The sequence below is a fragment of the Electrona antarctica genome, assembly GCF_951216825.1.
Source record: "Electrona antarctica genome assembly, chromosome: 13".
In the NCBI taxonomy this organism is placed as follows: domain Eukaryota; kingdom Metazoa; phylum Chordata; class Actinopteri; order Myctophiformes; family Myctophidae; genus Electrona; species Electrona antarctica.
The window spans coordinates 36,524,808-36,550,167 of NC_136794.1; the positions used below are offsets into that span (position 1 = coordinate 36,524,808).

General features: G+C 42.3%; 1 protein-coding gene across 1 annotated transcript in view; it reads right to left on the reverse strand.

Moving 5' to 3' along the window:
• The window catches only part of tfpia (tissue factor pathway inhibitor a), an 83,760-nt gene that overhangs the window by 57,673 nt on the left and 727 nt on the right, over positions 1-25,360 (reverse strand). The window lies entirely within an intron of this gene.

Sequence of the window (25,360 nt, forward strand, 5' to 3'; positions counted from 1 at the left end):
GTGGAGATAATGGAAATATCCAATGCTGACATCGGATTGATGTGGGAACCCCATATAGGGATGTACACGTGTGTCATCGTCATATGCGATTGGATAGCATTGTCATTATGACACACATATAACTAAAAAGTATAAAAGGATTACAGTCAGAGACTTAAGGGAGCAGAATATCTTCTAATATCTTTGGCCTGAGTCAGTTGGATAGGACGGAATATCTGGCCAAGCAAATTATAGAGCTTTTCCTTGGAGGTTTCCACATCCCGGTTAAGTTCGTATCGAACACCACTGTCGTGGGTCCTAACTAAATAACCAGCACTGGTTCGAGCTATTTTACAGTGTCATATTTATTTTAATCAAGCCTACCTATATTTTATATTGTAATGACCGGCTTAATATGCAGGCAAACAGCTCGAAAAACTTATCACGTAGCCTATAAACTTAATCCACATGAAAGGGGATGGGAGAGGGAGAGCTTAATTGCAACACTTGTGTCACTGACTCCATTAGCACATGTTCTGTGCATAACATGGCACAGCATAATGCAAATTAAATTAAATGAAAACTATATTTACCCAGGGTATCTGGGCTAAGCTCAAGAACTTGTTTCCAGCCAGGCCCTGCTCATAGAACATTTCATCGTAGTGGTTCAATGCCTTGTTCAAGGGCACTTCAGCGGTGGTAATTTTAACGTGTCGGACCTCTGATTCGAACTGGCGACCTTCCGGTATCAAGACCTCTCCGCAATCCGTTCGGCCACCGCTGCCACAATACAACACATAATGCCACAGACGAAAAACAGTCTAAGTCCACACTATTTATCCATAATGTATAAATGATAGATAAGGGGTCAGGACAACGAGGCCTTTTCGTGGAGGGGTCAGAATGAAATTTGGACTTAGACTGTTTTTCATCTGTGGTACTCAGGGGTTCTACCAGTAGAAAAATCACACAGATCCTGATTTGACGTCTGTCCCTACATGGACCATCTGGGGCAACTTGGGATGAAAGTAGCTCTGGTCCATATATGCCTATAATAGTATGGTCTTAAGGATATGTTACTCTCAAAAGCCTTTTCCCTAGTAGAGGCACTCTGAGCCCCAGGCCACATGGATAAAATGCATCCAGAAATGAAAATATTTCACCGGAAGGAAAAATCTTGTCAATGGGATTTTCTATTGAAAATATTTGTAGAGGGCGCAGTGGAGTAACTGGTGGGGAAAAAAAATCCCAAAAAGTGCATTTTATATGTGTTCTCAGAGTGCGTCCACTAGGTAAAGTACCGGTAGACTTTCCTTAAGGCCTTAAATATGGACCAGAGCTATAGGATGAAAGCAGCAAGGCAACCAGAGCTGTCAAATGTGTGACACTTTGTTTGAACATGGCCCAGGTCTCTCGGCCTGCAGCACCACTTCTTTCGTTACATGCATATAAATGACACTGTCGATGTCTGTCCAGCCATTGAGTCCAGCTACGTCCTGCACCTGGATAACGTGCCCAAAGAAGAGAGGTTTCTTTCCATCATAAAGCAAGGCAGCTCGAGACCTCCTCTGGATAGCATGCCATCATTGAAGCCTGACGACAGGGACCCATGCTTACTACTCAAAGCTGCTGGTATCGTCAACCGAGCTTGGGTTCTGCATTGGCGTATGAGCTATAGGAACCCTCAGGTTTGATAGCGTGCAGTTAGATGTGGTGTCATCACCCCTAACCACACGCTACCCCACCTGACACACAGCCAGGACTCTGGACTGGCATAACCCAAACTCGGTTGACGATGCCAGGAGCTTTGAGTATAAGCCTGGGTGCATGTCTTTGGTTCAACCTACGAACAAGTCCTTAACCCAGAAACCTAACCGCACACAGAAGCCAAGGGTGAGTCTTAACCGGCCACATATGTCGGAGCCACGGGTTAAGTCATAACCGGCCACGCATGTGTCTTAACCGGCCACGTATGTGGCCGGTTAAAACCGGCATAGACTTATATATAAGACGTCACCGGATTTCACCCCTTCTTCCGGGTTGGAACATAGTGCATTCTGGGTGCGTTTTGGGGCATACGTGAACGCGCTGGGCCGAAAACATGAACGAGCACTGTGCGTGTGCGAGTGCGAGTGAGTCATGAACGAGCACTGCCGCTGTTGTGTATTGGCTCGCACGTTCATGCCTATATGGCCCAGTGTCGCTCGAGCTGCAGTACCTACTTTCGGCCACCATGTCTATGCCCCTCAGTGTTTCCCCTCGGTGGCCGTCTTAACCGGCCACGCGTGTGTCGGACCAACGTATGCACCCCGATCTAGAGCAAGGTTGGAGTCTTCAATTGTACAGTATAACCCAGTGCCGCTACCTGGTGATGAGCATCCCCTGGAGACTTTTTTCCAGACCATGTTTGTCTCTTCTTCGAGGTAGCGTTCAGTGGCATGAGCTTGTTGTACCTTTGCTCGGGCGCCCTCACAGTGGTGTACTTTCTGTCCCTAACCTCTCATCTCCTCGGAAAGCACAGGACGTTCTTCGTTCTGCTGTCACTTCCAGTTAATTCTGCGGGACACCAACTTAATGGTTAGTGGTTTGCTCATTAAAAGGAGGAGACATGACAACACCATTTGTATAGGAACACTCTTTTGTTGCGGCAACAGCTTGCATGAATCATCACTCACAGATCGGGGACAGCCTTAGCTGAATGGGTAGAGAGGCTGTTGGGGAGTCAGAAGTTCCCCTTCAGTGTGGCCATTCAATTTGTGGAAGTGTGCCCAAGCAAGACACATAACCGATAACTGTTCCCTGGGCGAATAGTTAGAGTGGGTAAATACAGAAGACAAATTGAATGCATGTGAAATTGTACAGTGGCAAAAATACCCCAAAGGGAAAGGGGTCCACGTGACTCATATTCAACCCATAATATGAATGACACAACACATAATATCTATCATTCTCCCAACGCTTTCCCATAGCATATGATAACAAGATACTATAAGGACAACACAGTAGCTAGCGCTGAACAATGTGAAATCTTCCCAGCCACTAATAGCCTGGGACGTTACAATATGACCCCACAATTGGGAGCTGATGAACTGTGACAAGACCTGACCATGATTGCGTCTTTTCAGGCCCCTCAGCACAGCTTCGACACTTTAATCTCAGGCAATTTGTCGCACTGGGATGAAAGAATTTCTTCCGGAGCACCATTACCAGTCGAGCCTTTTGGCAGAAACTCATCAAAGTGTCTCTTTCATTCTGGAAATTCACACTTGAATTGTGGACTTTGAAGGAGATCTGAAACCATCTCGCTTCATCTGTCCTCGCGTTGGTGACACATAATTGAGCTTCACTATGGAAATGCTGGTCTGTCTGCGTCTGGACATATTAACCTCTATATTTGGAATGCATGCCATGTGAAATTGTCCAGTGAAATACAGTCATTCACTAAGCAGAGTGTTCTGTAATATGGTCAAATTTATTTTGCCAGTAGCAACTTTACCCAAACTTTATTTGAACAGCATGCAAAGCATCCAAGTGTATATCATCACAGGCAGAAACCTTGTATCTCCATACCTTTATTTTCACAATGTAATGCTGTATTTTAGACTACATCGTATGACATTGTCACTCAAAAGTAGCAAAAATAGCTTATCTATCATATCAAGCTCACAACATGAGCTTAATTGTTGTTTGGAGATTTTTGCTATTTCCGGCATTTTCACCACACACACACAGTCACACACACACACACACACACACACACACACACACACACACACACACACACACACACACACACACACACACACACACACACACACACACACACACACACACACACACACACACACACACACACACACAGTGAGCTAATGTTTACGTGTTTACGACTAGTCTAGCTGTCCAACTCGGTGCCAGTAACAACCTGTGTTACACTTGTTTACCTCTGGGCCACAAGTCCATTCCCCATCCGTGGTGGTCTGGTAATGTGCTTGTTTAATTTTTGGGAAATGAGGCATAAGACATGAGCTGAAAGGTAAACCCCTGGTTGCAAATATGACATGTCCAAAATGGGGACACCAGGTAGAAAGTCTGTCTGTGGGTTATCACAAAAAGTATTAACAAGAGCTTGACTAACTACATTGGTTTCATCAGAAAGCATGTTCTTTTTCCCCTTGAAAAGTCATAGTTTTGTAGTTTGGACAGGTTTACAATCCACAGCAATATATATATATTAGGGGTGTGCTGAAATATCGTGATATTGTGATATATATCGATACTTCCTCCCGCGATAAATAATCGATATGCCGCTGGCAAATATCGATCAAATCTGGGAGGAAAAACGGGCCTACAGCATGGAATTGTGGACAAAATCTTATCCAACGATAAAAATACTATTTTGGGTCTGAGAGGCTAAATCTCATCAAATGGTGGTCTGTGGCTCAAATGTTGAATAAATAATGGACCGTGATATGAAAAGGGTTGAAAACCACTGCTTTAGGCTATGGTTATTGTACTGTTTGCACTGTTGACACTGTCATTTTTCTTTGCATTGCACAGATTGCATTGAACAGTTTGTCACTGACACTTTCTTTTGTTATTGGCGGGATGCGAAGCAGTCGTTCCTACACTAGCCCGGGCAGCACCCCCCCCCCCCACCTAATATTCGCTACACAGTATATTTCTATAGATATTGCATAGATATTGATAGATATAGATAGATATTGCAATTTTAATGGAATTAGAGACGGGAAGGCGGAGGAGCCGGGGGTGCGCTGCCCGGGCGTAGTGCAGGAAAGTTGTGTTGTATGCTGTTACTGATGGTGCTTCTTATTGTTATTTCTTACCTTTGTATTTCTTGTACTCTGAGTACAATGTAATGGGAGTTTTACTTTAATTGAGTATTTCCATTTGTTGATACCTTATACTTTAACTGTTACTTTGAAGATTTTGATTATTAATAATTAATCAAATTATATTAAAAACATTGCCCAAAATAGCAGATCTACGGAGGAGAAAGTGAAGGAAGACTTAAAAATTTGAAGCAAAGGCAGCTGCAGGAGCGCTAAAACGGTGAAACGTGCTGTTGAAGTGACACTTTTCCGAGCTGACATCCACTGTTGCCTTTGATGAGACAAAGCATGCCTTTTTAAAGATATTTTATTCTGCATTTATGTTATTTTTAAATAGTGACAGTGATCAGAGAGACAGGAAAGGCAGGAGAGAGTAGGAATGACTTCCAGCATGCACTCACTTTAAAAAAATACTGCAATGTAGAAATATTCTGTGACCAGAATGAAAAGTCCAGAATGAAAAGTTTACCAAAAGTAAAAGTACCCATTACAGAATGACCCATTTCACAGGTTTCAAATGTATAAAAAAAAAAAACTTGTGAAAATAGCAGATCTATTATCTACTGATACACGCTCAGATCAGCTATTTTCAAATAGCCAAAGTTTAAATTGGCCTGAAGTGGTTAATGTATGTTTTGTAATTGTCACAATAACATATTATCGAGGTATATGGTAAAAACATATATATATATATATATATATATATATATATATATATATATATATATATATAAATGAATATCTAATATCACAATATATATATATATATATATATATATTGTGATATTAGATATCCATTTCACCCAGCCTTAAATTAGTCACAGCTATGGGCTACTCTTTGGAATCAATATGTGGAAGTGTGGGCATGAAGCAGCAGGGTGGTGCACAAAGGCGTCTTCCTTTGGCAAATAAGGAGTGGTTTACATAGAATATCTTGCAAGTTGCAATACATCATAAAGGTCAGGTCATTAGTTCTGATGCGGATATTGTACATACGGTTGTTCAAATAAATGAGTCAGTCAGTCCATCAGCACTACGTCAGCCATGACAGATTCATAACATACTTTACCAGCTAAAGAATGTTAGACTCAGCTAAAGCTCAGCTAAAGTTTAGCTGCCGGTTGCATTCCTTGAGACTTTAGAAGAATTTCAAATAAGTGACACCGTGGGACATTGTAGACGAGCTATTATTTTCGTTGTTCAACAAAGTACAGTGTGTTTAGACAACGTCAAACATTCACTGAAATACTGAATATTGACACTGAGGGCAAGGGCATTGATGTTCATGGCTCATATGATATCGTATTTGCAGTGTGAGTCTATGACATGTTGGGGGGTGGGTGGGACTTCCTCCAGGGGGGGCATAATGTATTTGGCTTTCAGTATAAAGCAACAAATCAGTAGAGAAACAAGAGCATCTCACAGGTGTTGGTGGTTATGCATTTTGTAAGATAACATAAGGTAAGATAAACCTTTATTGACCCCCAGAGGGAAATCCAGGAAGCAGTAGTGGTGAGAATTTGAAACACAGTGACAGGAGATGTGCAGGTTAGAGTTAGAATCAAGAACCAAACACAATAAATAAAATAAAATACTGATGGCCCTAGATATCGGCACTGGATCTTTAAATTAATTTATGAATGAACTAGAAAAAGTGCCCCTCGCCCCGAGGTCTCCACCAGGGCAGGTCAGGTTGTGGCCTCCTGGTGGCGCTATAATAGGCCAATGTGAAAAGGGTGACATTTCTTCTTACGCCTTGGATGGCAATTGGATGATTTGAAGCATTTTGTTCCAGAAATGTTTGCAAAATGTTTGTTGTTCGCTATAACAGGCCAATGTGAAAAGGGTGGGATATATTCCTCAGTCTAGTAGGAAAGTCTATGAAAGATTTCACGTAAATTGCACGCTCCATTCATGATTTGAGGCTTTTTGTTCAAAAAAATAAAAAAAAATTATCCCACGATTTTGTAACCCATTTTTCACCCCTGTGTCAATTATCTAATGTGATCCTGGGCTCTATCACACCCTCCGCCAACCTAGTCCCCATATATGGGGGGTCATGCTTCCTTCATGCCTGAGTGTCCAAGTTGCTCCTTTACACCTGACAGGGGGGAGTTTCCCTGGTTGGATGTAGCGCGTGGAAGGAACACGTTATTCCAACCAGTTCCTTTCCCCTCCATCAGGCACCCCGGCTGGCCAGGGGGAGGCAGTTTAGAGACCAGGATTACTGCATGTTTTTTGTGAGGGTACCACCCTCCCTTGTTGTTGCATTGGCTCAAATAATGGAACCCTTAGATCATCATACAGGGAACAATAAAACATAAAATGAAATTAATTTTCAACGTCATTAAGGTCACATAAATTACATAACGTATTATCTTCTGGCACCGCTGAAAACCGACCTACCTCAATAGAGCGTCGCAGTCCCGCCCCCTACCATGGCCCAGGAAATGATTCTCCGTTCATTTTCCTCATAGACATTTCAGAAAGTATTTATTTAAAGACGTTTACGCCGCGGACAAAGCCAACTCGAGTCGTGACAAATAATGACAACAAACAAAATTTTTTGGGCCGAACAAATAATTAGAAAGAAGAAAAAAAGCGGCAGGTTACAACACTTTTTTTGTTGTTTTTCTTCTTTGTAATTATTTGTTTGGTCCAAAATATTGTTTGTGTTGTCATGAGTTGTCACGACTCGAGTTGGCTTTGTCCGCGGCGTAACCGTCTTTAAATAAATACTTTTTGAAATGTCTATGGGAAAAATGCATTGGGATTCATTTCCTGGGCCATGGTAGGGAGCGGGACTGCGACGTTCTATAGCCAGAGGCAGGATACCAGTTCTCTGAGAAGATAGTACTGCTGAAGCAGACAACACGCAACACTCCAGGTTAGAGAAGCAATGCTTCTAGGTGCAAGGCTCCATGATACTTGATAAAATGAAGAAAATGCCAGCACACAATGGGGCGACTGTGGCTCAAGAGGTAGAGCAGGTCGTCCAATGATCCATGGGTCGGCGGTTCGAATCCCGGCTCCTCCTGTCTACATGTCGAAGTGTCCTTGGGCAAGACACTGAACCCCAAAATTGCTCCTGATGTGCTGGTTGGTACCTTGCATGGCTTCCGCCGCAATCGGTGTATGAATGTGTGTGTGAATGGGTGAATGTAATGCACAATCTATGCAAAGCACCTTGGATAAAGGCGCTATATAAATGCACCATTTACCATTTACAATATATGTCCTTTTCACATGATTTATTTACCTCTGACGAGCAGACAACCTACGCGTTTCGGCCAGGTCAGCCTTCCTCAACATTGTTGACAACGCTGAGGAAGGTCGACCAGGCCGAAATGCGTACGTTGTCTGCTCGTCAGAGGTAAATAAATGTGTGTACGTAACAAAATGTACCCTTAAGAGTCCATGTGGTTCTATTTGTACACTCTTAATGCCCATTCATACTCCAGTTTTAGGTGTTAAAGGACCACTTCACCACTTTTCAACCTATCTTCATATAATAGGTCCTCACTAATCATGATAAAATGGCATGATTCTTTTCTACTCAGTCTGTGTCTCATAGGAGGGCTGTGGGCAGTTCAGTTTACAAAAATGTTTAGATTTTCATTATCGTGAGAACGATGGCTTCCATTTTCGCATTGCAACTTTTCAGGACTAGAAAGCCTGCAGTTTCTATTAGCTTGTATTCCCCATCGATGATGTCACTGGAAGACGGTTTCTGAACTGCCCACAGCCCTCCTATGAGACACAGACCGAGTAGAAAAAAATTGCGCCGTTTTTTCATGATTATTAGTGAGGACCTATTATATGAAGATAGGTTGAAAAGTGGTGAAGTAGTCCTTTAAGGTGACCACCATGGAGGTTAGTAAGAACAGAGATATGTGTTCGGGTGAGCGGTGAGTCGCTTATCACTGCGGCGTGGCGTGATAGTTTTCCCAACTATCTATGGTCACCTTATCACCTAAACTGGATGAATAGGCCTTTAGGAGTTTGATTTTAATTTAAAATACCACTGAGGATTCTAGTGTATTAAATGAGTGTGAATGTACAAATACCTGTATATGCGGTGGACAAGAATCAATGGACAAGATCGAATGTTCCTGTGTTTCTGTGAGGCTAATCATGCAGTACAATTATTCACTTTTCCTACATGGGTGAACTCAAGTTCACACTTTGGCCAGCAACCTCTGCAGTGGAACAGAAGGCCATGCACGGTCATAATCTGCTTCAAAGCACAAATGGAATTTCCTGTGTCCTGGCGACCCCGATATTCCTCGGTTGAAAGACTGATATCGCAAATGCAGCCCCTCTAAGGGGAGGATTGCCAATAACGCTCTGTGGAAGTTAATGGATGATATGATGAAATCAAGTTAGATTCCATATTTATGGGACTGTTTTGTGAGCAGTGTGCAAAGCTAATCTGCTCTGAAACGCACGCACGCACACACGCACGTGCACGGCTGCGCACGCACGCACACACACACACACACACACACACACACACACACACACACACACACACTCTCTCTCTCTCTCTCTCTCTGTCTCTCTATTACTGCACCAAGAGCAAGTATCCTACATTCTGCCCCCAAGTCTGGCTTGAATTCGTACTACCATTTATATCCCTGCTTTATAATAAATGATTCTTAAACATCTACATATAAGTCCAGTGCTTAAACGGGTCTCCAAAAGTTCACATTTCTCTCTCTCTCTCTCCTCCAGCCTTCCCTCTCTACCAGAGTTGAGTAATGAGGAGCTATACTATAGGAACAAGTTTACTTTTTCAAAGCCACCATTCTTTGCCCATATGTTGGAATAAGAGCCATAAACATGTCACCTACTAATGATGACACCTATTTGGTATCAATAAATGGGGCTGGGCCAGTTAGCTTGGACTGAAATTAAATTGCCTTAGTTCAGATGAATGGTTGATTCATTCATTTTTGGTCAAGTGGTTGTCAACGTGGGGTACTAGACACAAATTATTGCGACCCTAGGTCGCAGATAACTATGAAAACCTGCAAAACCGGTCAGTGACGACGTCACGCCACCATATATGGCTGTCAGTCCGTCACGCTTTGTGACAAGTCACGCCACCATATATGGTCATAGCAATTTGAAAATAGCCGATCTACAAGATCACAATGCGTCGTGATGAAATGAGACATTTTGCATTAATAGTATACATTTTTAAAGGTGTAGGGCAACGGAAATGGTGGACATTTTATTTTGAAGTTTTAGCTGGAAACGCTGGCTCTGAAGTTTCGGAACCAATCAGAGCGTTGCATCCCTCCAGGCTATGGGGTCTCAAAGTGAAAGGGAGACATTAAAAAAAGCCAGCGGATTATTTCTAACCTGTACACAACCTATATAGGCCTACATATTTTAGCGTGATGATTAAGTTTAAAACAAGTAATACACTGTCTGGATGTCATCTTGAATGAGAATAAAAACGGAGTAGTTCTTTAATCAAAACCAGCTGTGGAGGAGGAGTAGTGAAGCATGGGAAACAAACTGGTGAGCTTCATTTTTATTGGCTTTTATCGATGTGTATCTCTACGCGTCATCACTCACGTTTTCGTTTTCAGGAAGTAATTCAAAACAATGTTTTATGGACTTTCATTGTTAGGTATGCCCATATGATGACCACAGATGTGAAAAACGTATTTTTTATTTCACTAAGCCTTTAAGTATTTCTATATTGCAGTACAAAATGTGACTACTTTTTCTACCACTGCATGCAGGCATGGAAGGCAGGCAAGATGGTGATGACGCAGTACGTCGCTCTTGAATCACTACTGCAACACCTGCTGGCTGTGGTATGGTACACACACACACACACACACACACACACAAACACATGCTTGCACACGCGCGCACACACCATTACTGAATTGCAAACACCTGGCGTACTTCATCGTGTGTGTCAATGTAATCTCTGTTATTGTGGCTGAGTGCTTGGGGCTATGGTGAATAATATGCAGTGCGCTCTGACCTAAAACAGTGCAGTGATTATGGCTCAAAGTGTTCTATTTGCCCACCATAGTGCTGGCTGACTGTGCCAATCACATTTATTTTTTGATTGCTGCCGCTGCCCATGCACACACTCATGCATGTAGAGACACACGGATGCATGAACCCACACACATACACACAAACACACACGCACGGACACACACAGAAACACAAAATACGAGAAGTGTCTCACCTCAGGCAAAGTGCAAGCTAGTGGTTGCTTATACTTAACTAAACTACATGAACACCACTTAAGCCCTACAGTTAACCGGGGTCCCCCAGGGCTTTACAGGACAACCTTATTTTTTTCAACCAAGGTTCATGTTTTAGGTTGTTATGAGAGAAAGTAAAAGATGATTTTTGTTTTGTTTTTTTGTTTTGTTTTTTTAATATTATTACTACCTTGACCAGAGGAAGTGGACACAAGAGGCTATCATTTCACCTAGTGGAATTTATCAGAAGGCAAAAGACGGACCAAAAGAAAACCAAACAGACCCATATGGGTCAGTTTGTTTTTTCTTAGAATTACACCATTTCGCCATTTCTAAATGTTCCTAAATATAAGTTTAGAACATGTGAACTAACTCATTCATCTAAAGAACATTTTCCTAATAACTGAGGCAATTTAGTTTTATTTGTACTAAACTGTTATTGCTTCTGGCCTTACCTTCTTGAAAGTCAATTTAATTTCTTCATTTCTGGGTCGGTTGTATTGCACACATAGCCTACATTGAAGTGAAATGAAATCTGATTAATATGGATTTAGGTACTAATCTAATGTCGAGCAAAGAAGCTGAAGGGGATTCCGACTCATGCAGAGATGGAAGTACAAAGGCTTTGTGCCTCAATTAAGTTTCTTAATTCTGTTCCAAGTTATGAATATCTGATCATGTGTGCAGGGTGAAAGTAAAAAGTAGGACAAAGAAAACTGAGATTTGAGAAGGCACCCATTTTTTCCAGTTTTCCAGCCAGCACGTGTACGTTGTCTGCTTGTTCTAAGTCCAATTCTTGCACATAGAGAACAGCTGGGTTCCTAAACTTTTTCACCAAATAGAGGTTTTGTGTCTCCCCAGAACCCAAATGTACAAAAATCCATTATGTATTAATCACTTGAGCCCTATTTCAAATAATGTGAAAAAAAGTGGTGCAACTCCGTGTGGGGGTCCCCGGAACTTCCAGACCCGCAGGAACGCGCCCAGGGTGCCGGTCCGTTTCCAGCGAGCCGCCCCACGTCCGAAACGGTCGAGAAATGACAGAATTACTGTGTGGGGGTCCCCGGAACATCCAGACCCCCAGGAGCGCGCCCAGGGGGCCGGGCCGGTCAGCCTCCCCCCCCCCCCCCCCCCCCCCCCCTCCCACACGGTAGCCTCGGATACCCAGACGTTTTTATTTCCAGGTAGAACAAAAAGGCTTGCAGAGTCCACTTCAATTCGGCATACAGTAGCGCAAATTTCGATCACTCTCTGCTGATTTCTGATCGTCTGCACCTTTGTTAAATTGACGCACACACGTACACACACACACACTCCTCTCTCTATCTGTCGCTCGAATTAATTAGTCTCATGTCGCGCAGCTGCGTTTAGATTCTCCCGGCGGATCCTGCCGGGAGCTGCCTATGCCATAGAAAGCATAGGTGGACCCCAGTCTACCCACACGTTAACTCTGTCATTTCTCCACCGCTTCGGACACGGGGAGGCTCGCCAGGCACCCTGGCCACGTTCATGGGGGTCTGGATGTTTCAAAATGTTTTTCCAAAAATAATCACAGTACAGTACACTACAATACAGTACAGAGCACAGTACAGTACAGTACAGTACAGTACAGTACAGTACAGTACAGTACAGTACAGTACAGTACAGTACAGTACAGTACAGCACAGCACAGTACAGTACAGTACAGTACAGTAACTATAACAATAAATGTATAGTTGCACCGCTCACTTCACACAGGTGTGATTTTTTTCTTTGTTGTAGCAATGGTAAGAAAGAAAATATGACACCAGTCCAAAATGGGTCAAATGCAATATAAGCAGAATAGGTTGCATTTTAGAGACCGTTCTAATCTGCTTCAATTTGTGTCAAGTCACTCACATGCACGCACGCACGCACGCACGCACGCACGCACGCACGCACGCACGCACGCACGCACGCACGCACGCACACACACACACACACACACACACACACACACACACACACACACACACACACACACACACACACACACACACACACACACACACACACACACACACACACACACACACACACACACACACACACACACACACACACACACACACACACACAGAGTGCATGCTGGTAGATGGAGGGATATGTCAACACAATTGTGTATTGTATTGCATGCAGGGTGAATATTTGACATCACCACACTGGGTTTAACAAACTTGTTCAATATATATTTTTGCTTTTCCTGTGCCATGTACAGTACAGAAGGATTACTTATACTGTACTGACTAAAAAAAACTATTAAGGAACCACACTGAAGACAAGAATTCCATAAAATGATTAATGGATGTAATAGGGCCCACAGCAAGATCTCTAAAACAGCCTGTTCAATAACAGCTAATGTTTTCATGCAATAATCCACTGGTGCATTCACAGAAACAATATTAACTTATTTGTTGACTCATGATCACAAAACACAGTCCAGCAACATCTGTTTCCATGTAAGGAGCAACTGAACCTTTTCACGGTTGAGCGGCATTGTTCAAGAATGAAATAGAAAGAAAGAGAGAAAACAAAACAAGACTGTGATTTGACACCGTATTAAAGAATTAAACAAATTCAAACTGAATACTAAATGAAGAAAGCTTTGGTTTCTTGTGGTGAAAATAAATAACTAAAAATACAATTTACTTTACTGTAATTAAGTGCAATGGGGGCACTTTTACTTTAATTGGGTATTTCAATTTTTGCATACTTTATCTACAGGCAAATATATGCCAAATTGCACTTTCTACACAATTATTTTCTTTATTTCTTACTTTGCAAATTCAGATTGTTGTCAGAAAACATATAATAATAACTGCTAAATGATGATGTATTCTATTCTTATAAATTAAGCCAGAGATGTGTAGAGCAGCGCGGTCATGTGACCCGGCCATGTAGCACTTGAGACTGACAAGCTGGAGTATTAAATACATTGTTTTCAATGATGTGCAAATATCAGCAATGTTAGGTAGGCGTGCAGCATAAGTATTGTACACTGTAGTGTACAGTGACAACTAAAGTATCTGTAATGTTTGTTATACTATTACAAAAGCAAAAAGAAAGAAAGGTTGGGGTCCATGGCTTTGGGAATTTTCAATTTTCATTTATTTATTTTTCGCTTTTATTTAAGATGTGAGGTGAGCCAATTTCAGCCGAGCCTGGCTATACAGTATGTTAATCACACTGATACCTCAGCTTAGGTCTTTGGACACAACGTGATTTATAGAAAGCCATTGGAGTGAAGATGATCAATAGAAAAATAATGCAATCCCCCACAGAAATTAGACATGGAGATTATCACGTCTTCCAGTTGAGTAATGATTCACTGAAAAAGGATGCAGCGATTTCATTTACCGGCTTAATGCAATTGGGACAGACAGACAGACAGACAGACAGACAGACAGACAGACAGACAGACAGGGGGTTGTTGGCTAAAACCGTTGGGGATAAGCACATAACACCTAATGGATGAATATGTGCAGACTATCAACAGCGTATATGAGGCTGATAGATGGACTGTACAGTGTCATCCGGCCTACAACAGTGCTATTGTTCGTATTATAACTGAGTCTTTGTCCTTGTGCACGTGCAGTATGTTATCATGTGGCTACTACAGCAGTGGTTTTCAACCAGTGGTCTGGGGAACACCATTGGTCATTGAGGGGGTTCCAGGTGGTCACCAGCTAAATGATGGAAAGTTTCTAACCAAATGGATCCTTATGGGTTCATCTTGAACGTTAAACTTCTGAATTACTGTTAATTTACAAGAAGTCTACACAATTAGATAATGTACAATAATTGCTATTTTGATCAACGTTTGTCTGTTAACTCTCCTATGGTACTACATCAACACAGCATGGAATTGTGGACAAAATCTTATCCAACGATAACAAAATATACTTTAGTTGTGGGTCTGAGATGGTAAATTTCATCAAATGGTGGTCCGTGGCTCAAATGACCAGTAAATAATGGATCTTGACATGAAAAAGGTTGAAAACCACTGTACTACAACAGTATATGAACACACTGCAGTGTGGACTGTGTGGCACATGACTTTCCAACCATCACTCTTCATCTTCCTTTTGCATAAATTGACGCCCACTCTTTTTCCCCCTTACTTTTGTTTTTTTGCTAAATTCAATCAGACCATGGCACACGTTTTTAGGGTATGAAATGATTCACTATTTCCAGACTCTTCATATTTTAATAGTCAACCACAACCACTTGCTATTTTTGAATTAGGGCTTAAGTGTTTAATGTGAGTCATGGTCAAAGAGTGTCATGTGGATGCACGTGACACTCTTTGACTGTATAGACCAGCTGGCAGCGTTTGTTCTTTATGCATTTGATGTGCTCCTTCCTCTATAGTCCATTCTCTCTTCCCCATTTCTTCCTCTATAGTCCATTCTCTCTTCCCCATTTATTTTTCCTTTAACTGCAATGTTAAGATCTCGCATACATAACAATTTTACTCACACTTTGTGAGTGTGTAAAATGACAACATTGATTGATTGATTGATTGATTGATTGATTGATTGATTGATTTAAACAGTGGTGGAAAGTAATTAAGTACATTATATGTGGCTGAAGTGGTTACTGTATGTTTTGTAATAATAATCAAAATCTACAAAGTAAATAGTAACAAAAGTTTTCAAATACATGTAGTGGAGAGTAAAAAGTACAATAGTTGCCTCTGAATTGTAGTGGGTCGGTGCCATGAAATGTAAGCCCAAACCACACCAAAGGGTTGAGACGGGACGAGACAATTTTAGCGTTAGTCACAGCGGTCTGATATGTCCTGTTGCACGTCGACCCACGTCGACCCACGTCGACCCACGTGTTTCAACTGGTTCAATTCAATGGCCCAAACCACATCAATGGGTCCCCAATGCATATACTCGCAACCGTTTGGTTGCAAGGAGTTGTATGGCCACCCATTGGTGTGGTTTGGGCTTAAGGATGACACATGCTTGGACAATTCATGAATGGGGTTGGTTGCAACAGCTGTTCAGTTCATAGAACTAGTTTTGTTTGTGTTCACACCAACTGTGGCTGCACTGTTGTCGCTATGTGGTCCAGAAATGCATGCTATATTGAAGAAAGAGGCATGCACTCAATGCACAATGCAGGCAGTATTTCCACGTGCCAAGATATACTTTTCATTTTCATGGGGATCAGGCACGGACAGATGGGTCTGTAACAAGAATGGGCTTGACTGCATAGTAAGCAGAGCTGCCTGTTGAAACACCTGAAGGGGGATTGCAGCATACTGTATGCACCACCAGGGGATAGCGATGTACAGTAAGCAAGGCACAGAGAACCGCATAACTTCACCACTTTGGAATAAATCCCAAGTCAAGTTGTTGAGACTTAGTGGCTGTGGATTGCAGAAAGCTGGGCTCAAGCATATATATAGGCACAACACTTAACTGTACTGTACCATGCTTCTGTGGACTGTAATGATGGTGGAGAACTAAGGTTCCCAAACTTTTCCATCTTAAGACCCGGGCGAGAAATGTGGTGTCTCCCTGGGACCCAAACGTTAAAATACAGTATGCATTTCCAGTACTATAGACGAATAACAGTTTAAGTCCACACTAATTATCCATAATGTATAAATGATGGATAAGGTGTCAGGACAACTAGGCCTTTTCATGGAGGGGTCAGAATAAAATTTGAACTTAAACTGTTATGTTTATTTCTTTTAACACAGACATTCCACACACATACATAATATAAACATGAGCAACATTATTGATCCTTTATCCAAGGCACTTTACATAGATTGTGCATTACATTCACCCATTCACACACACATTCATACACCGATGGCAGCAGAAACCATGCAAGGTACCAACCAGCACATCAGGAGCAATTTGGGGTTCAGTGTCTTGCTCAAGGACACTTCGACACTAACTCTGGGGGAGCCCGGGTTCGAACTGGCGACCTTGCGGTTGCCATCTGGCAACTCTACCCCTGAGCCACCGCCGCCCCAGGTATGTTTACAGGGCTTTCTTTTATTACATCAAACAACATATCCAGTGGCAAGATCCGGTTCAGCGACACTAGAGTAATCTCTTGGTAAGCTGGAAATAATAACTCCTCTCTGCTGCCAAAAAGCGACGAGCATTTCAATCCAGTGGGAGACGGGCAGAAAACAAATAACACATATGAGGGTGAGAGGATGAGGGCTGGGACATTTTTCACCATCATTCCTATGACCCTGCATTTCTTATAGTCAGTGTTTTAAGTTCCAATGATATTTGAGGACTAGCAAATGAAAAACCAATGCCTGCCAGAAGTCAGAACTGAAAAAAACAATTCTTTGTCACCCTCAAGTGTTGCTCTAAGAGACAGCTGATGTACACAAATCTGATCGTTATTTCATTGGTGTCATTAGGAAGCAGTTTGTCAAAACAATTCATAACGTGTTATTCTTATCAACATGTACAGGACATCCAACAATCCATAACTCTAAATGATGAAGTCTCTCTGATTCTATTTTCTGCCTTTGGGTTGAAAAGGAGAAAAGGGCCCAGAGGGACTCTCCCATCATGCACCTGTCACAGATAGGCAGGCTCCAGCAAAATGACTAATGAAGTCAATAAATTACGCTCTCCACTGTGCCCCCGACCACCCCCCCCCCTCTCTCTCTCATGCACGCACGCACAATCCCCATTGTGTCGTCCATAGTCTTTTGATTGGATGACACAATAGCATAGGGATTGTGAGGTTCACATTGATGCAAATTCACACAGCGCCAGACAGTCAAAAATATTTAAATTCTCTCATAATCACTGCATAGATAGAAGATCATCGGCCTGGCCGAGCAAGCCCTTGAGAGATGGACGCCAGTCCTTTTAAGTAAAATGCGGCTTGTGTCTGAATGACCCTGTGTTAATTACCTCAAACCGAGCTGGCCCGTGGGGGAAGAGTCTTTTATAATTGACATGGGGCTTTTAAGGTACTTCGTATCGTCTCCATGCAGTTGCCTCGGACTACACTAATTAAAGCGCAAGTCCTGAGGAACCAGAGGCAGCTGAGCAACAGCAGTGTTGAATATCGACTTGTAATTCCGAGAGGGTACAAATGGAACCAAATGCGACCCGTAAGGGTTCATTGAAGTTCTCCCATGCAGAGTTAAATGATGACTGAGGATTTTACCGTGTTCTCCCTGCCTCTTCGTTTCATCCTATATCTGGTGGATGGTTTTGCTGAGTGCACATAGCACTTTATCAGTGGCTTCATGCTTCATGTGTTTTCATTCACGCCTGGGAGCTACTCAGTAGAACTGCAATCGCCTACTGTAGCTCCACCGTAGCCCTAAGGAGGTCATGTTTTTGTTTATTTTGCCTACACAGAAATTGTGTAGGCAAAATGTTTAATGTCAAAGTAAAGTTTTGACGCGTCTGCAGTAATATTGTATCTCCGGCTCCCATGTGTAGCCTACAGTACATGGTCATTCCGGAGTAAAAACTAGCAGTTTATTAAACTCTACCCTGAAACAAACATGCTTAACCTCTACCTTAAACAAAAGAACCATACCTAACACCAACCACAATAAGTGTCCAGCCTTCAGAACTCTGCCTAACCCTAACCAAAAGAAAACTACCTAACCTCAACCAAAAATAACCCTGCCTAACCTCAACCTAAATAACTGTGCCTAACGTTATCCAAATAATTATAATTATAATAGTCACAGTAACAGCATGTCAGATATTTTAACTTCAAATATGAAATACTGATTATTTGTGGAAGATAACATCGGAGAATGAACTCAGTGAGGCAATGAGAGCTGCCGAGGACAGAGAGGGATGGAGAGAGCTGGTCAACAGATCGTCTGTGGTGCCCCAACGACCCTCCGGGATTACGGGATAGGTGAGGTGAGGTGAGAGATTAAACATTGAGGTGGCTTTGACATGAGATCCTGTTGCATTAAAACCATATCCCCCCATTTTGGTGTTATACTGTACTATACTGGGTGGGATGGGATACTGGTGTTATCCCACCCTTGCACGGCACAGTATCAAGTATCTGTCATTCATGCACGGGCAGATCTGGTTAAAATGAATGATCTTGTTTGATAAAATACCACAAAGAGAAATGCCACCGGAAATGAACAGTGACTCACCATGGGCGGCTGTCGAGAGATGAGTGGAAATCAAAATGAATGTATTTATGTCATTGATGAAAAGAAGGCATGCAGTAGCCTATATTGTCACTGTCGGGCAGACAAAATTATCACTGTAGTTATTATTTAGTCACAAGCTCTTAATAATTTTCATTAAGGTTAAATATTTATAAAACATACACTTAACCACTTTCCCTTTTAAACCTTTAAATGCAAGCTCTCACACATTGTGAGTTTGTAAATCAGCTATTTTCACAACTTTAGTGATTGTACAACGAAGTAGGGAATTCATTTATGAAACAAATAAATAAATAAACATTAAACAACTTCACCACTTTTCAACCTATCTTCATATAATTGTTCCTCACTAAAGTTAATGATAAAATGCCACAATTCCTTTCTACTCGTTATGTGTCTCATAGGAGGGCTGTGGGCAGTTCAGAGACCATGTCCACCAGTGAGATGGGGAATCCAGCTTTCCTGATTGATTGATTGATTGAAAATTGTATTAACAGTTTGCAGAATTACAGTACATTTCAAGCACAAACTCAATACAAAGGCTGTTAACTGTGAGTGGACGACCCAATTAAGCATTACACTTGTTTGCAACAGGGTCCACCATGTTCAATTCATCAAAACATTTAGAGACGTACAAATAGACACTTCTATATAGACAAGTTGCAATGTGATAATGGAAGCCATGGTTCTCATGATAATCTAAATATATATTTGGAAAACACATATCTGCCAATTCAATTCAATTCAATTCAATTCAATTCAATTCAATTCAATTCAATTCAATTCAATTCAATTTTAAAGTGTCAAATCACAACAAGTTGTCTTAACCAGGTATAGTCTGGTGACCACCGGAGAGATGGGTGACAGCCGGAATGTAGACGGCACCCCAGGGGCAGTATGGGTTGGCGCCCCAGCCTGCATCCTCCATGAGGAGGAAGCCTTTAGGAGGGCCATTCGAGCCGCAAGGATACGTCCTAGGTGCATCCAAGTGATGTATTTTCGTTCTCAAGACACTTTACACATAGAGCAGAAAACCGACAGAGATCCCACCCAGAGCAAGCAATATTGCGACCGAACGAAGAAACGTCAAGCAGAACCCGACTCTAGGGTGGGCGGCCATCTTCCTGACTGCCTCGACTGTGTCGGGGGAGAGAAATAGAAAGAAGGAGGGACAGGGCGGAGATACAGGCAAATTCAAGTAGTAGCAATAGCAATAATAATAAATGTAGGCGTAATGTTGTAAGATAATATAATATGGTATAACAATGTGTCAGATGCCCAGGCGGTGGCGTAACCGACACGGCCTTTACTGCATGTCTTCCCCCATCTCTCTCCCGTTTCCTGTCAGCCTACTGTCTGTCCCTTCAAAAACCAATAAAAGGCGTAAGCCGCAAAAAAATATCTTAAAAAAAAAAAAACAATGTGTCAGATAATATATAATGTATGAGAATATTAAGGTAAGATATAGTGTAGTGGTGTAATATAATATGGTAGAGGTCCATGGTTGTGCTGAGTTTTACAAGCATGTACATGTATGAGGCCATGCAGGCATGCATGCGCACATGTAGTAGCTGGATGGAGCCCGCACACAAGGTACAAAAAAAACACAAGGTACTGTGAATCTTCATCATGTGCATGCGTACATGGCCATACATGCGGAGTAACGGTGAAAATTGCAGTCATAGAGTTAAACATTTTCCACAAAAACGCTAATAAAGCGTATTATTCGGGAAAGTGAAAAAAGGGCTTGGCAGTTACGTGCATATGGTAATGGTCAATGTTCATGAATGTGCAAACTCAGATCGATTGGTCCAGCTAGTGAGGAGAAGCAGGATTAGGACAGACAAACCTTTCACATGCATTCCGACGTCTGGGTCGGAATAGCAAATTCAAAAAGCACATTGTCAATTGTCATAGGCAAATGGAGCCAGCCAGGGATAAACTTCAAAGAGCTGCTGAAAATGTGGACATTGATTGAATTTTTGTTTTTGCCAAAGCTATTTTGCTCCTCATAATTAAAAGCCCACAGTTCTCCTCATACACATTTCTTGAGGATGTGGACTGGAGAATATGACAATAAATGTGCCATTGTAAATTCCTCACCATGTCAGCTTGGCAGCTTTGTGCAAACAGATTTGTAGAAGGAAGCTAACTGCCTGTGTGCAGGAATTCATCATTGACACACAAACATGCGAACACATTCACTTTGTTGATCCTTCACAACACGCACGCACGCACGCACGCACGCACGCACGCACGCACGCACACACGCACACACGCACACACGCACACACGCACACACACACACACACACACACACACACACACACACACACACACACACACACACACACGTTGATATAACTAGTTTGCAGGACACACACGCGCAAGGTTGTGGCACAAGTTTAGAGCTTTAGGCTATGTCGTATAAATAAATTAAAACATTTTTTTGAGGGTACAAGCCCCTCCTATATTCTGCTATTAGATTTTCGTACAAGGGTACAAGCCCCTCCTATATTCTGCTATTAGATTTTCGTCTTACACAAACATTAAATTGACAATGATTGGAGAATTTACATCATATGTGGACGAGCAAATCGGCTATTTTTGTCCTACACCAAGATTAGATTCCCATTGACAATGAATGGAGAATTTATGTCATATGTGTCTGAGCAAATCAGTATTTTTGTCCTACACAAAGATTGAATTCCCACTGACAATAAATGGAAAGTTTACGTCATATGTGTCTGAGCAAATAGACGTTACGTCATGATGATGTATGATGATAAGAGCGCCCCTCACTTAACACGGGTGTGATTTTTTACTGAGACCCGAGACTCGGCTCGTACTCGTGGCTAAAGACTCGGGAATCGACTCGTACTCTACTCACTACTCAACCCCCAAAGACTCTAGACTCGACCTCAAAGACTCCATACTCGCGCTCCGAGACTCGTGGGTATCTCTGCTTTCTTGTTTAGGCCACACACATCTTCAACTGTTATGCAAACATTATTTTATAGTTGCTGTGGCAAAGTGTGCACAGTGGCGCGTAGGCCTTTCGTCTGCTGCGGATCCTATACATAAGCATAATTATTAAAGACTCCTAAAGACTATTACTGAGAGTGCAGATCTTATTCTCCTTCTACAGTGTGAAAATAGACAACTGTGAGACACTATGAAGAGTAGTAGTTCACACAATAACGCACTCACAACCTATAAGCATGTCGTAAAACTCACACGTGTGAAGTGAGGGGCGCCCAGATCTTTTGGGGCATGTTGACGTTCTTGTGAAAAATGAAATAAATTCATTAAAATATGTATTTATATCAGCGAGATGACATCTTACGTTGTCATTTAGTACCCTAAACAAACATTAAAGTCCATAGACTTGGCTGGCAAAAACCTACATCATAACTACCCTAAACAAACATTAAAGGTCATAGACTTGCCTGGCAAAAAAGTACATATTAAGTACCCTAAACAAACATTAAAGTCCATAGACTTGGATGCCACATGAGATAATTTTGTAAAGCCATGCATTGGAGGGGCTAGCACCCCTCAAAAAAAGAAAAATAGAAGTAAGCTCCCGCTTGTGTGTGTGTGTGTGTGTGTGCGTGCGTGCGTGCGTGCGTGAGAGAGCAGTGGACAGTGCTTTAAACTATAATTTTGGTTGACGGACTTATATAATAAGTTAATATCCTGTAAAACAAAAACATGAAAACCTACAGTATACGGAGGTTTGATAGATAGTACAGTAGCACTCCATATGAATGCAATAGTCACGGCATTATTGCATTACACATGGGTTGAGTATCACTAAAGCTCACCAATGGTGACTGACCTTTATCTATGCTGGGGCTCTGAATATATCAGTTAATTTAAAACATTTCACCTCTTTCTTCTTCAAGCGCCATCCTTTTCTATTCTCCCTCTCTTTCTTAATGGGAATTGGGTCTATTGATAATAAACGTTGCTACTTTTGGTCTTGGAACGGAAAAGCAAAACACACAAATCACATTTTGATTCTTTCTAAAAAAAATATTACTGATGTTTTGACCAAGTAGGTGGGTAGTTATCACCTCTGCCCAGCCACTGCTCAATGCAACTTAAAAAGATCACACTCATGTGAAGTGAGGGGCGCTCTTATCATCATACATCATCACATTCCGGCCTCACTTTGTATCCTCAATATATACTTTGCTCAGCCAATCAAATCATAGCTAAAATTCACACGCACACAAAAAACTGGGCATAGGAAGGGTTATTGCCCCTCAAAAATAAAATAAATAAATAAATATATACATATAATATTTCATGTCATATATGTTTCATGTTCACCGATGTGGCCTTCTGTCATTAACCTGACTCCGCCAGATTGCAGAAGCTTTCTTCACACTCGTTTCAAACTACTTGCATCTGGTATCTCTCCAACCCAATCGCTGAAGAAGGCGGGTCCTTTTTTTTCAAGCTACTTGGCAGGTGATTGGCAGATCCTGCCCGTAGCTACCGCTGATTGGTCCGAACGGCAGCTGGTTTGGTTCATCGCTACTGCGGGAGAGAATCCAGATGGAGGCTGTGTTGTGAACTTGTGAATCAATGCCGCCCCCATATGGCAGAGTCGGGTTATTCAGTCATAGCAGTCCTGGATGAATAAAAAAAATGTGTCCTTTGTTTTAACAGGCTATGGCGGCATACCGCATCAGTGGTTACACAGGCAGACTATTGGGAAATGTCCTGAATCTTCTTATGGCCAGTCTGGGTGGCAGGCCCAGTCTTTCCATTTCTTCTGTTCCTTTTGCTTGGAACTTGTTCGCCGCTGTCATCTCTTTTTCTTTGCTTTCTGTTTCTTCTGGAAATCATGGCTGCCAGTTCCCACCTGATGTCATGTGGGAGTCCTGACTGCTTCAGACTGTACTGAATAACTCCTAGCTTGCATAAAGTCCTAAGACTAGGACTTAAGTCTAAGATGAACAGTTCATCGGGAGCATATCTGTATCCTCCAAAGAAGATGATACGATCTTCAACCATGCACATCCAACAGCACATCCTAGCTATCATATATGGGCCCTTTCCTTTGGGATGGAGCTCTTTCCAGTAGAAGGTCTCTGGATTGAATTTCCACAGGTCATTGAAGGAGCAGCGTTTAGGAAAGTTGGCACCACCAAATATGTACAACTCTCCATTGTAGGCAAAGGCTGAATGACCCCTGCGTCTTTCGGGGAGAAGTCTCATAGGAGGCGTGCTCAGCCAACAGTTGGTTTCAGTGTCAAAGACTCTAATGTTGTTGTAGTTGATCTCATCCTGGTCCCCTCTTCCCCCAAATACAAACATTTTGGTCCCGATGATGGTTGCAGAGTGACATGCTGAAAGTTGTGTTGGAGTGCCTCTGGTGTTAATTAATGACCAGACCATTGTTTTCAGCTTGTAGATGTCCTTAGTGTATCCAGTCGTCATGCTGTATCCTCCAAAGATATACATGACATCCCCCAAGACACAGGCTGAGTGGCCGGCCCGCCCCCCTGGAATGGTCCCAGAGATCTTAGGCTTGAACCATCTGTGGGTGGCAACATCAAATTCATAAAGCACATTGCAGTTGTTGCCCGAAATGGTAACCCAATTGGCATCCTCCACTATCTTAAAATCCACTATCCCCCCCCAGACGTAGACGATATCTTCAACCAGCACAGCTGTGTGGCACATGCGCGTGGAGGCAACCTCAAGGGCAGGTTCTCCTATTCCATTTATCACTGGGGGCAACGTTGTCCAGCTCAAAGACACAGAGTTGAAGACATGCACATCAATCTGATCCATGTACGTATAGCTCTTACCGTGACAGTACCCTCCAAATGAGTACACCTTATGCTTCACTGCCACAGCAGCATGATAAGCTTTCCTTTGTCCCTGCAGATGCACTGTCCAGCACAACATTTCAGACACTTCGATCAATCCGGACTCAGCTGTACATGCTCTGTAAATGAATGTGATCGTATAGTGGACTACCAGTTATATTTACACTACAATACAGTAACTCACACGTACTACCGGAGCTTGGCCAATCCGCGAAGCCGATGGGTTGGTTTGGCCAATCAGGCAAACCGATGCTTGTTGATCTGCCTAATATG